Consider the following 12,362-nt stretch of genomic DNA (forward strand, 5'->3'; position numbering starts at 1 on the left):
TTGTACGCTGTAATCATGTTCCTACTGTATGAACCATAGTTACTGTTAGCACTGAAGTGGTGTGCCCTAGTAGGAAGTCCACTGTGTGCGCTTACCATGCACTATCAGCACCAATGTAAATAACATGAGCTAGTCTACTTCTGATAAGCTTTCCAGTAAAGCATTAAAAAAACAAATCAAGCAACCCAGAAAAGTACTAAAAATAGCCCATCTTAACATATGTAGCCTAAGAAACAAGGTTAATGAAGTCAATAACTTGCTTGTAACAAAGTACATTCATATTCTGACTCTCTTAAAATTAAAAAGTCACTTAGACAATACCTTTGATGATAGTGGCAGCAATAAAAAGTTAACATCTCCAGAAAAGCAAACAAGGGCAGTGTTGCAGTCAATATTCAGAACCACATTCCTGTAAAGCTTAGAGAGGATATATATATAATTTTTTTTACCTTTATTTAACCAGGTAGGCTAGTTGAGAACAAGTTCTCATTTGCAACTGCGACCTGGCCAAGATAAAGCATAGCAGTGTGAGCATACAACAAAGAGTTACACATGGAGTAAACAATTAACAAGTCAATAACACAGTAGAAAACAAAGGGGGGGTCTATATACAATGTGTGCAAAAGGCATGAGGAGGTAGGCAAATAATTACAATTTTGCAGATTAACACTGGAGTGATAAAAGATCAGATGGTCATGTACAGGTAGAGATATTGGTGTGCAGAAGAGCAGAAAAGTAAATAAATAAAAACAGTATGGGGATGAGGTAGGTGAAAAGGGTGGGCTATTTACCAATAGACTATGTACAGCTGCAGCGATCAGTTAGCTGCTCAGATAGCTGATGTTTGAAGTTGGTGAGGGAGATAAAAGTCTCCAACTTCAGCGATTTTTGCAATTCGTTCCAGTCACAGGCAGCAGAGTACTGGAACGAAAGGCGGCCAAATGAGGTGTTGGCTTTAGGGATGATCAGTGAGATACACCTGCTGGAGCGCGTGCTACGGATGGGTGTTGCCATCGTGACCAGTGAGCTGAGATAAGGCGGAGATTTACCTAGCATAGACTTGTAGATGACCTGGAGCCAGTGGGTCTGGCGACGAATATGTAGCGAGGGCCAGCCGACTAGAGCATACAAGTCGCAGTGGTGGGTGGTATAAGGTGCTTTAGTGACAAAACGGATGGCACTGTGATAGACTGCATCCAGTTTGCTGAGTAGAGTGTTGGAAGCCATTTTGTAGATGACATCGCCGAAGTCGAGGATCGGTAGGATAGTCAGTTTTACTAGGGTAAGCTTGGCGGCTTGAGTGAAGGAGGCTTTGTTGCGGAATAGAAAGCCGACTCTTGATTTGATTTTCGATTGGAGATGTTTGATATGAGTCTGGAAGGAGAGTTTGCAGTCTAGCCAGACACCTAGGTACTTATAGACGTCCACATATTCTAGGTCGGAACCATCCAGGGTGGTGATGCTAGTCGGGCATGCAGGTGCAGGCAGCGACCGGTTGAAAAGCATGCATTTGGTTTTACTAGCGTTTAAGAGCAGTTGGAGGCCACGGAAGGAGTGTTGTATGGCATTGAAGCTTGTTTGGAGGTTAGATAGCACAGTGTCCAAAGACGGGCCGAAAGTATATAGAATGGTGTCGTCTGCGTAGAGGTGGATCAGGGAATCGCCCGCAGCAAGAGCAACATCATTGATATACACAGAGAAAAGAGGCGGCCCGAGAATTGAACCCTGTGGCACCCCCATAGAGACTGCCAGAGGACCGGACAGCATGCCCTCCGATTTGACACACTGAACTCTGTCTGCAAAGTAATTGGTGAACCAGGCAAGGCAGTCATCCGAAAAACCGAGGCTACTGAGTCTGCCGATAAGAATATGGTGATTGACAGAGTCAACAGAGATATCAAAGTAATATGGCTTCATCTGCCTCACCTAAAGCACATTCTTGTGGGAACCTGCTATAGACCAAGTGCTAACAGTCCATTTCTGGATAATGTATGTGATATGCATGTGATAAACATAAGTATATTTTCACACGAGAAAACAAACTTGTCAGACAACCTACCAGGTTAGTTACAAAACAGCACAGGAATGAACTCAACATTTATAAAATCACATATTTACCAAGGCTGCAGAAAACTGCTCTAAAGCAGAATCCAAAAACCGTACATAGGAGAAAAATTAACAATGATAAGATATATTCAACGCTGATCTGACCAATCGGAATCCATGCTTCAAGATTGTTTTGATCATGCCGACTGGGATATGTTCCCGGGTTGCCTTACAATAACAATGATGTATACACAGACACGGTGACAGTTCATCAGAAAGGGGATGTTGTTCCCACTGTGACTATTAAAACCTACCCAAACCAGAAACCGTGTCTAGATGTCAGCATTTGTGCTAAACTGAAAGTGCATACAACCGCATTTAACCATGGCAAGGTCACTGGGAAAGTAGCCAACTTATGCCTTCATGACAGCTTTGCACACTTGGCATTCTCTCAACCAGCTTAACCTGGAATGCTTAACCTGGAACTCTTGAAGGAGTTCCGACATATGAGGAGAACTTGTTGGCTGCTTTTCCTTCACTCTGCGGAACAACTCATCCGAAACCATGACCTGGCCTCCACAATCACCCAACCTCAACGGTTTGGTATCAGTACTTTGAAGCACTGTGGCAGCAATTACAGCACTGAATCCTCTTAGCTAACTAGCTAGCCATTTCAATTTGGTTGTGAAATGGCCTGAGCCTGCTGCTGCCTACCACCACTCAGTCAGACTGCTCTAGCAGATCATAGACTTAGTTATAACATAATAACACACAGAAATACGAGTCGTAGGTCATTAATATGGTCAAATCCGGACACAATCATCTCAAAAACAAGACGTTTATTCTTTCAAATCAAATCAAATTTATTTATATAGCCCTTCGTACATCAGCTGATATCTCAAAGTGCTGTACAGAAACCCAGCCTAAAACCCCAAACAGCAAGCAATGCAGGTGTAGAAGCACGGTGGCTAGGAAAAACTCCCTAGAAAGGCCAAAACCTAGGAAGAAACCTAGAGAGGAACCAGGCTATGTGGGGTGGCCAGTCCTCTTCTGGCTGTGCCGGGTGGAGATTATAACAGAACATGGCCAAGATGTTCAAATGTTCATAAATGACCAGCATGGTCGAATAATAATAAGGCAGAACAGTTGAAACTGGAGCAGCAGCACAGTCAGGTGGAAGTTGAAACTGGAGCAGCAGCATGGCCAGGTGGACTGGGGACAGCAAGGAGTCATCATGTCAGGTAGTCCTGGGGCATGGTCCTAGGGCTCAGGTCAGTTGAAACTGGAACAGCAGCATGGCCAGGTGGACTGGGGACAGCAAGGAGTCATCATGTCAGGTAGTCCTGGGGCATGGTCCTAGGGCTCAGGTCCTCCAAGAGAGAGAAAGAAAGAGAGAAGGAGAGAATTAGAGAAAGCACACTTAGATTCACACAGGACATCGAATAGGACAGGAGAAGTACTCCAGATATAACAAACTGACCCCAGCCCCCCGACACAAACTACTGCAGCATAAATACTGGAGGCTGAGACAGGAGGGGTCAGGAGACACTGTGGCCCCATCCGAGGACACCCCCGGACAGGGCCAAACAGGAAGGATATAACCCCACCCACTTTGCCAAAGCACAGCCCCCACACCACTAGAGGGATATCTTCAACCACCAACTTACCATCCTGAGACAAGGCTGAGTATAGCCCACAAAGATCTCCGCCACGGCACAACCCAAGGGGGGGGCGCCAACCCAGACAGGATGACCACAACAGTGAATCAACCCACTCAGGTGACGCACCCCCTCCAGGGACGGCATGAGAGAGCCCCAGCAAGCCAGTGACTCAGCCCCTGTAATAGGGTTAGAGGCAGAGAATCCCAGTGGAAAGAGGGGAACCGGCCAGGCAGAGACAGCAAGGGCGGTTCGTTGCTCCAGAGCCTTTCCGTTCCCCTTCCCACTCCTGGGCCAGACTACACTCAATCATATGACCCACTGAAGAGATGAGTCTTCAATAAAGACTTAAAGGTTGAGACCGAGTTTGCGTCTCTGACATGGGTAGGCAGACCGTTCCATAAAAATGGAGCTCTATAGGAGAAAGCCCTGCCTCCAGCTGTTTGCTTAGAAATTCTTTCAGTGAAATACGGAACCGTTCCGTATTTTATCTATGGGGTGGCATCCATTAGTCTAAATATTCCTGTTACATTGCACAACCTTCAATGTTATGTCATAATTACGTAAAATTCTGGCAAATTAGGCAGCCTAAACTGTTGCATATACACAGACTCTGCGTGCAATGAACGCAAGAGAAGTGACACAATTTCACCTGGTTAATATTGCCTGCTAACCTGGATTTCTTTTAGCTAAATATGCAGGTTTAAAAATATATACTTCTGTGTATTGATTTTAAGAAAGGCATTGATGTTTATGGTTAGGTACACGTTGGAGCAACGATACGCACCACATGGATTATATGCAACGCAGGACACGCTAGATAAACTAGTAATACCATCAACCATGTGTAGTTATAACTAGTGATTATGATTGATTTATTGTTTTTTATAAGATAAGTTTAATGCTAGCTAGCAACTTACCTTGGCTTACTGCATTCGCGTAACAGGCAGGCTCCTCGTGGAGTGCAATGAGAGGCAGGTGGTTAGAGCATTGGACTAGTTAACTGTAAGGTTGCAAGAATGGATCCCCCGAGCTGACAAGGTGAAAATCTGTCGATCTGCCCCTGAACGAGGCAGTTAACCCACCGTTCCTAGGCCGTCATTGAAAATAAGAATGTGTTCTTAACTGACCTTCCTAGTTAAATAAAGTTTAAATAAAAAAATCTTTAAAAATCGGCGTCCAAAAATACCGATTTCCGATTGTTAAAAATCAGCCATTCCGATTAAATCGGTCGACCTCTAGTGGAGTTCATCAAAAACTTCCTAAACCGTGGAGTTTAGTCCACTAGTATTTTAGGGGTATGCGAGCCATGGAAATCTGAAACTGGAAACACTTCTACCTCACTAGCTTTAAGCACCAGCTGTCAGAACAGCTCACAGATTACTGCACCTGTACATAGCCCATCTATAATTTAGCCCAAACAACTACCTCTTTCCTTACTGTATTTATTTAGCTCCTTTGCACCCCATTATTTCTCTCTACTTTGCACATTCTTCCACTGCAATGTTTTACTTGCTATATTGTATTTACTTTGCCACCATGGCCTTTTTTTTGCCTTTACCTCCCATCTCACATTGTATATAGACTTATGTTTGTTTTACTCCATGTGTAACTCCGTTGTTGTATGTGTCGAACTGCTTTGCTTTATCTTGGCCAGGTCGCAATTGTAAATGAGAACTTGTTCTCAACATGCCTACCTGGTTAAATAAAGGTGAAATAAAAAAACACATGGGAGAAAAGTGTATCATGATCGTAGTAGTAGCAGCATGAGGTCAAGTGAACCTTGTGGGAACTGGTTTCATCTTTCAGGTGTTTGGTGAAGTAAAGCATTTCCAATTTACCCCCACTTAAACACCTGACCATTCCAGCAATCCCCTCACCTCAGCCGCTGACCCTCAAAATAAACCCTCCACTATGCAGTTCCCTGAGTAAGTAAGACACCCAACCTCCCACTGACTGAGAATGGGGGCACACCTATAGGCTAGTACAGTCACAGTGTAGTTAGGTGGGAGTTGATGATATGGGAACGTTAGCAGGCCTTTGTTTTCAAACCTGGTTCTAGACTTGTTGGCACTTTGGCCAACTCCTGACTGTTGTCATGGTATACATATTATGAATTGGTCAGAGACAGCACAAACAGGCAGGCACTCGGCTATCATGTCAACTCCTTGACACTCATTCTCATAACAAACATGACATTAACAGCAATGGAGTTAAGAGCACAAACAGATCTGAACCAAGCTTAGAAGTTGTTTTAACATCAGTGCATCAAGGAACAAAAAGCTTCCCGCCCATTTGTGGTTCATCATACAAATATTTATTTGAGAATTAAGCTAGGCTATGTTTTTCAGGGGTAAAGTCATGCTTCTGTTCCAACACTTCAACTGCATGTAGTCTATGCAAGTTCTTCAGGGGCCTGTGGCGTAGGCTGCAATAAAGTGGTGCAATTAAATGCTGCATTAAAGCTAATTCTAAAGAACACGTCTTAAAGAAGCAGCCACAGACATAGTATGGATACAGGTTGCCTAATTGGAACTTGTTAGTTCTAACCCCTCATGCATGCAGCAGCATGCAGGTCAGGGTTTAGCACCGGGATCAGTGGTGTGTATAATGTAACCCCTGCCTCCACTCCCTCTCTGCACTGACGCTCTGAGAATGTTGTGTTGTAGCATTGGCCAGGATTTACAGTGCATTTCCTAGTAACTGGCCACTCCCCTCTCTAACCAGAGAAAGGCATGTAGCTGGTTGGCACAGCACATAGGGGAGAGGGAGGAGGGTAATTACTAGACAGCCATGTTAGAATGGACAAAAGTAGAATTATGGTCAAAGCACATGAGCCATTTCTCCTTATTAATTTAGGTCAGGGTAGGGGTTGATGTAAAGCGTAGTGGTTTAAAAATGACATTTGTGGTTAGAAAGTATACATTTCTATCCTTTCTAACATGGCGAGATAGTGATGACTGGCTGAGGGAGAAGTAGACTGCCTGGATTGAATTCAAGCTCTAACCTAAAAGATAACATTGGCGTTTATTGCCTACAGGGCCACTGGCAGCTCTGCTACTTAAGCACACAGACAGTACCTCAACACAGTTAGCCAAGCACACAGGCAAAACTAGCAAATTCATGACAGACTATGTAGTGCATACAAAGGCACATACCGGTACTGTATACACGTACAGATCGTGTACACACACAGAATGCTTGATGATCAGAACCAGTGGTCCTCCTTTTATCCTGAGACAGCTACTCAGACAGGTTACAAGTTCATGAATCCAAGCTGTCTACACTTTGGCCAGTTGGCCACGTCTCTAAAAATGTCACTTCATCACATAGCAAGGCCTGCTCGAAATGTCAGCTCTTTAGCAAAACACCTCTTCTCAGGCCTACATACCGTGCACTAAGTCCTTCCAATGTGTTGGGCTGGGCAATTCCACTTTCTGTATGGACCCAACTTAAAACATTCACGTGAGCGTTGCTTGTGAGCAGTTTGATTTTGGTTAAATTATTCTGACTTGGTGATTCTTTGATGTAGCCTATAGGCAGCAGAAACAAACAGAAATCAGCTAGTGACAAATGAAGGACAGTGAAGAGTCACTGGGCTTCACATCACATAAATAGTCAAATTCTCCATGCAAATTTAGCTCCAAGAGGCAGCACTACTAAGCTGCACTCATGAAGAATGTCTGATAGCCTAGCTACTGATTTCCTACCTGCCCTGTAGATCATAAGTGGAATTTCCATGTCCATGTACTCAACAAAATGAAGTCAAGAAGCCTAGTTGACCTGGTTACCAATGAGCACGAGGACCTTTCAAATAGGGTTTGCACTACGCACAGGATTCATTAGTGCTCTACCTCTCAGTTTGTGGTCATACTACATCTGCTCCTCTCGAAAATACAAACAATCCATTCTCAAAGTCAAGATCTACCTAGGTCATAACAGTTAAAGCATCAGCCTAAACTCATGACATATATTATAGGTCAGTGACAACTAGCTAGCTAAAGTTAACTATTATCTGATGTGACAGTCTGGGCATGAATGCAGTTTGAAATACTATGCATTAGCTAGCTAGCCACTTTCATTCATGCACGCTGTCAATATCTGGAATGAAGTACAGTGGACCAAAATGATAAAAGTGACATGGCCCAGTTATACACACGTACATTGTATAATAATAGTGAAGACATCAAAAGTATGAAATAACACATATAGAATCATGTAATAACCAAAAAATAATTTATAAAATATATTATCTTTGAGAATCTTCAAAGTTGCCACCCATTGCCTTGATGACAGCTTTGCACACTTAGCATTCTCTCAACCAGCTTCAAAAGGTAGTCACCTGGAATGCATTTGAATTAAATAGGTGTGCCTTGTTAAAAAAGTTCATTTGTGGAATTTCCTTCTTAATGCATGAGTCAATCAAATCAGCTGTGCTGTGATAATGTAGGGGTGGTATACAGAATATGCCCTATTTGGTAAAAGACCAAGTCCATATTATAGCAAGAACAGAAAAAAAATTGCAAAGGGAAGCAACAGTCCATCATTACTTTAAGACATGAAGGTTAGTCAATGCAGAAAATGTCAAGAACTTTGAAAGTTTCTTCAAGTGCAGTCGCAGAAGCCATCAAGCGCTATGATGAAACTGGCTCATGAGGACCGCCACAGGAAAGGAAAACCCAGAGTTACTTCTTGCTGCAGAGGATAAGTTCATTAGAGTTACCAGCCTCAGAAATTTCAGCCCAAATAAATTCTTTGCAGAGTTCCAGTAACAGACATAGCTCAACATCAACTGTTCAGGAGACTGTGAATCAGGTCTTCATGGTCTAATTTCTGCAAAGAAACCACTACTAAAAAGGACACCAATAAGAAGCTTGGGCCAAGAAACACGAGCAACGGACATTAGACAGGTGGAAATCTGTCTTTGGTCTGCTGAGTCCAAATTCGAGATTTTTGGTTCCAACCGCCGTGTCTTCGTGAGACGCAGAGTAGGTGAACGGAAGATCTCTGCATGTGTGGTTCCAACAGTAAAGCATGGAGGTGTGATGGTGCTTTGCTGGTGACATGGTCAGTGATTTATTTAGAATTCAAGGCACACTTAACCAGCATGGCTACCACAGCATTCTGCAGCGATAAGTCATCCCATCTGGTTTGCACTTAGTGGGAATATCATTTGTTTTTAACAGGATAATGACCCAACACACCTCCAGGCTGTGTAAGGGCTATTTGACCAAGAAGGATGGAGTGCTGCATCAGATGACCTGGCCTCCACAATCCCCTGACAAAAGTAGTGGACACCACATCAAATTAGTGGATTTGGCTATTTCTGCCACACCTGTTGCATAAAAACGAGCACATAGCCATGAAATCTCCATAGACAAACATTGGCAATAGAATGGTTTAACTGAAGACCTAACAGTGACTTTCAAAGTGGCAACATCACAGGATTCCACCAACAAGTCAGTTCGTCAAATTTCTGCCCTGCTAGAGCTGCACCGGTCAACTGTAAGTGCTATTATTGTGAAGTGTAAATGTCTAGGAGCAACAACAGCTCAGCCGCGAAATGGTAGGCACACAAGCGCACAGAACGGGACAGTGCAGAAGTGTGTAAAAATCATCTGTCCTTACTAGTGTTGCAAAGGGTCGGAAACATTCCGGTAAATTTCCGGAATTTGTGTGGAAATTTTCCATGGGTAAATAAGCCCAGGAATTTTGGGAATTTCTTAACTTCATTTTTTTTTTTAAATACAAAATAAAACAGCTTATAACAGTGAACCTTATGTTGGATACACATGAGGCAATTCTAGGTCTTGTGGCATATTTTGTTTGAACTATCCCCAAGTCAATGGAATTGCAACACAGTGCATTCGTCCATCACATGGACAGCTGATTCTCAAGATCATGCACACTAATGAGATTCTATTGAGCCCACACTACACTGTCTGAGCCAAGGACATGCTTTCTGCTAAGTTTTGATTACAATACTGGATGGGGGGGGAATACATTTAGTGACATGCATGATCTTTTCTTAACTAGTAAATAGAAATTATTTAAACACACTTTACTGTAGGCTAACTTATTAATTTCTGCTAGTTAGTTTTAGCTTGTTGAGCCTGTTAACGGTGTTAATTCACTCGTTTCCATTCAAGTTTAATTTATCTTACAACATGGAATCATTTTTTTCAAAATCTTCACAGGAAAATGCCACAGGCACTATCTGATGTGTGGAGACATTTTACTGCAGCTAATGTAGAAGGAAAAGCTGTGTACATTTGCAAATACTCTGCCAAATCATGTGAAGAATGCAATAGAGGCAGAATCATCTGGCCAAGTGCATAAAGTTCCCTCAGCGCTCACAACAAGCAACCTCTGACAAAAGTCTACTACTAGTCGAGGTGAAAATGATGAATCAGACACCTTATCGATAGCAACAGGTCATGGTCCTCCTGGAATCAGAAGTTTTTTTTTACTCAATGGAGGAACGTAGTGAGAGAAATTCTGATGAATGTCTTGCTCGAGCTGTGTATGCAACTGGTTCGCCTCTGATGCTCACAGGCAACGTGTATTGGAAGATATTTCTGAACGTTCGTTGCCCAGCATACACCCGTCTTGTCTTTGGCACCATTAAAAAGTGAACATATTTTGATCAAATCTATTCTCCAATTATTACTATGTGATTAAAGTAATCATGGCAGCAGGGTAGCCTAGTGGTTAGAGCGTTGGACTAGTAACCGGAAGGTTGCAAGTTCAAATCCCCGAGCTGACATGGTACAAATCTGTCGTTCTGCCCATGAACAGGCAGTTAACCCACTGTTCCTAGGCCGTCATTGAAAGTAAGAATTTGTTCTTAACTGACTTGCCTAGTCAAATAAAAAAATAAAAATGTGGTTATAGGAAGTCGGGGCACCAAGGAAAATCTTCCGATGACAAAGTTAAAATTTTCCTAATATAACTCTCCAGATATTTAAATATCTGATCAATTAGTCTTCTAATTAATGAATTATTCTTTACCTCACGTTAGTCTCATTCCAAATGTCGTAAATTGTTGGTTATCTGCACAAACCCAGCCTTTACTATGAATCATTCAGACACCAATTGGCTTAATCATTTATTTACTAACTAACTAACTAATCACAGAAATGCATAAACAAACATGTTACTAACAAGGATAGGGAAGATTCCCTAGTGGGCTAAGCCGATATGACGGCTTGGTGGACAAAGGGAAGTGGGTGTGGACAGAGAAAGCAGGAAAGGAAAAAGGGATAACTACACACAGTTGATAATTATATTAATTGAAATGCTAATCCTTTGCACATGAACGCTCACTCATTTTGGAATAATTGCAATATACAGTGGGGCAAAAAAGTATTTAGTCAGCCACCAATTGTGCAAGTTCTCCCACTTAAAAAGATGAGAGAAGCCTGTAATTTTCATCATAGGTACACTTCAACTATGACAGACAAAATGAGAAAAAAAATGCAGAAAATCACATTGTAGGATTTTTTATAAATTTATTTGCTAATTATGTCTGTCATAGTTGAAGTGTACCTATGATAAATTACAGGCCTCTCATCTTTTTAGGTGGGAGAACTTGCACAATTGGTGGCTGACTAAATACTTTTTTGCCCCACTGTATGTATGTATGTATGTACAGTGCCTTGCGAAAGTATTCGGCCCCCTTGAACTTTGCGACCTTTTGCCACATTTCAGGCTTCAAACATAAAGATATAAAACTGTATTTTCTTGTGAAGAATCAACAACAAGTGGGACACAATCATGAGGTGGAACGACATTTATTGGATATTTCAAACTTTTTTAACAAATCAAAAACTGAAAAATTGGGCGTGCAAAATTATTCAGCCCCTTTACTTTCAGTGCAGCAAACTCTCTCCAGAAGTTCAGTGAGGATCTCTGAATGATCCAATGTTGACCTAAATGACTAATGATGATAAATACAATCCACCTGTGTGTAATCAAGTCTCCGTATAAATGCACCTGCACTGTGATAGTCTCAGAGGTCCGTTAAAAGCGCAGAGAGCATCATGAAGAACAAGGAACACACCAGGCAGGTCCGAGATACTGTTGTGAAGAAGTTTAAAGCCGGATTTGGATACAAAAAGATTTCCCAAGCTTTAAACATCCCAAGGAGCACTGTGCAAGCGATAATATTGAAATGGAAGGAGTATCAGACCACTGCAAATCTACCAAGACCTGGCCGTCCCTCTAAACTTTCAGCTCATACAAGGAGAAGACTGATCAGAGATGCAGCCAAGAGGCCCATGATCACTCTGGATGAACTGCAGAGATCTACAGCTGAGGTGGAAGACTCTGTCCATAGGACAACAATCAGTCGTATATTGCACAAATCTGGCCTTTATGGAAGAGTGGCAAGAAGAAAGCCATTTCTTAAAGATATCCATAACAAGTGTTGTTTAAAGTTTGCCACAAGCCACCTGGGAGACACACCAAACATGTGGAAGAAGGTGCTCTGGTCAGATGAAACCAAAATTGAACTTTTTGGCAACAATGCAAAACGTTATATTTGGCGTAAAAGCAACACAGCTCATCACCCTGAACACACCATCCCCACTGTCAAACATGGTGGTGGCAGCATCATGGTTTGGGCCTGCTTTTCTTCAGCAGGGACAGGGAAGATGG

General features: G+C 42.4%; 1 protein-coding gene across 2 annotated transcripts in view; it reads right to left on the minus strand.

Annotated features, from left to right (window-relative positions):
* LOC109891326 (synaptophysin-like protein 1) overlaps positions 1-12,362 on the minus strand; it is a 33,150-nt gene that overhangs the window by 17,246 nt on the left and 3,542 nt on the right. The gene's annotated exons all lie outside the window — the stretch shown is intronic.

This window comes from Oncorhynchus kisutch, linkage group LG5 (assembly GCF_002021735.2).
Source record: "Oncorhynchus kisutch isolate 150728-3 linkage group LG5, Okis_V2, whole genome shotgun sequence".
Taxonomy (NCBI): domain Eukaryota; kingdom Metazoa; phylum Chordata; class Actinopteri; order Salmoniformes; family Salmonidae; genus Oncorhynchus; species Oncorhynchus kisutch.